The sequence below is a fragment of the Benincasa hispida genome, chromosome 5 (genome assembly GCF_009727055.1).
Source record: "Benincasa hispida cultivar B227 chromosome 5, ASM972705v1, whole genome shotgun sequence".
In the NCBI taxonomy this organism is placed as follows: Eukaryota; Viridiplantae; Streptophyta; class Magnoliopsida; order Cucurbitales; family Cucurbitaceae; genus Benincasa; species Benincasa hispida.
In genome coordinates this window covers 36,948,752-36,951,107 of record NC_052353.1, presented here as the reverse complement: position 1 = coordinate 36,951,107, position 2,356 = coordinate 36,948,752, and the positions used below count along the sequence as shown (strand labels likewise).

Genomic DNA, 2,356 nt, shown 5'->3' with positions numbered 1-2,356 from the left:
CCCATAAATCATAATTAGAAATTTAATGAGTCTAGAAAACCGTAAAAGTTTGGAAACGAATACTAATCAATAAGTTTCAAACATGAAGAGTGAAAGTAAAAAAAAAAAAAAAAAAATTAAAGAACTCTAAATATCATGAGCGGAAGCATTAAAACTGGTCCCAATGGCTCAATCGCGGATTCCGCTTGTCACTCGCCAATGCGTCCCTACTCTTACCTGAAACATAAACATGAGAAAGGGTGAGTATAAAAATAAGTAACCCTACTACTAGGGTCAAGTTAGGCATCTATGTCCTCTAGATGCCAACCTCGGGTGGAACATATAAACTGTCCTAGTCCTCTTTGGACTCAAACATACATGAAAAATTGATTTCTATCCTATCGTAGCTAAATATGCTCACTACCTCTAATAAGTCCCGTAAGACCCACAACCTCGGGTGAATCTCTTACGTACACATGGTTACATATACAATCTCTTACGTATGCATAATTATGCATACACCTCTTTCGTATACACATAACTCACTTAATGTGTACCTCTTTCGTACACATGGTTACGTATACACCTCTTTCGTATACACATAACCCACTTAATGTGTACCTCTTTCGTACACATGGTTACATATACACCTCTTTCGTATACACATAACCTACTTAATGTGTATCTCTTTCGTACACATGGTTACGTACACACCTCTTTCGTATGCATATAACCCACTGAAGGTGCACCTCTTCCGTACACCTGGTTAAGTATACACCTCTTTCGTATACAAATAACCCACCGAGTATGTACCTCTTTCGTACATCTCAGACCCTCTCTATAAATGTAGGGATGCGTACCTCTTTCGTTCACATGGTTATGTATATACCTCTTTCGTATACACGTAACCCACTGAGCGTGCACTTCTTACGTACACCCAGTACCCTCTAGGTATATATCATTTTCATATTCACCAGCCCTAGTACATCTCTTTCATGTACTAGCGCCCTTGGACATGTATCACTTTCATGCAATAACATAGTCTGGAAAGGAAAAGATATTGCATCTAACTTCATATTACATATAACGTTCACATGATTATGAATCCCCTAACATCTCCTGATCAAGTTCATGTTAATTAACCTCAACATACGTAATTAATTTACTATTAATGAACCCACTCTAGTACATCACTTTCATGCCCGTTACATCAACCAAAGTTCCAACTTTTGCCTAACTTTAAGACATTCCAGTAGTAGTGCATTCCAGTAGTAGTGCCGCTTAACTCATACGTTAGGGTCGTGCTCAATCGTCCTTTTCATATATCTCATAAAATTCTAAATCATGCTCATACATTAACATGCTTCAGACATATTATCACATGCTCATGTACCTTTTCTAAAGGTTTCATTCAATCTCAAAACAATCAAAATTATCATTGTAACTAATCTTATAACCCTCAATATAAATCATAAATTTATCAACACAATGGCGGTTCCAGTAGTAAGATTACTTACCTCAGAATTAAATCTAAATATATCGTTCTCCAAGTAAGAAATTGATGATAGAGTAAAGAGTGTGAACTAGAACCCAAAGCAACCTTGATCAACAGTCACTTCCAAGCTTTGACTCCAAAATCTTCATAAAATACCCAAAACCAACCTTCAAAATTATCATAAAACAAATAATTTAAACTCATATCCAATGGGTAACCAAAACAAATTCAAGAAATCACCGAAACCTTACCCAAAATCAAGGATTCCGGCAAAATCAAAACAAAATCCGACGAGAGGGAGCCGAGGACATTCGAGGGCGGTGAGTGGTCTGGGCTGAAGAGACCCGGCAGCGTCGGCTTGTTGGAGAAGAGTGGCGCGGACGAAACTAACAGGCGGCTGGCTCGGAAACGATACGGTGAATGGTGAAGGAAGATCGGCGCGTAGCTCGGCAGGTCTGTGGCGTGCGGCACGACCGACCATCGACCGAGACCTTCAGACGTGACGACGTGACGTCGTCTAGAGCTACGACTGCGGCGGCTGATCGATGACGAGACGAAAACTGGCGGCTTCAGGTCCGATAGATGTGGGTGGCGGCGAGGTCGGTATGGCAGCGAGGGTGGCAGCGGCGGCAGAGGAAAAGTTTGGGGAAGGAGGGTTTTTTGCGTGGGAGGGATGGGTTTCTTTTATTTTAAAATAATAATAATAACTAAAAAGAAAATAATATAATTACATTTAAATCATTTCCTTAATCCACTTTATACTATTTATTTCCTTTCATTTTCAAAAGAAAATTAATTCCTGCCATTAATTTTCAAATTGAATTTCAAAATGGAATAATTTTCACGTCAACACTTAAATTCCCGCACTTATACTTCAAATCC

General features: G+C 39.1%; 1 long non-coding RNA gene across 1 annotated transcript; it reads right to left on the bottom strand.

Moving 5' to 3' along the window:
* Positions 1-2,149, bottom strand: LOC120078400. The gene is made up of 3 exons (XR_005482002.1): positions 1,726-2,149; positions 1,497-1,641; positions 1-216 (listed from the first exon to the last, which is right to left on the bottom strand). It is a non-coding gene; the product is annotated as an uncharacterized LOC120078400 (long non-coding RNA).
* Positions 2,150-2,356: the final 207 nt, after the last annotated feature.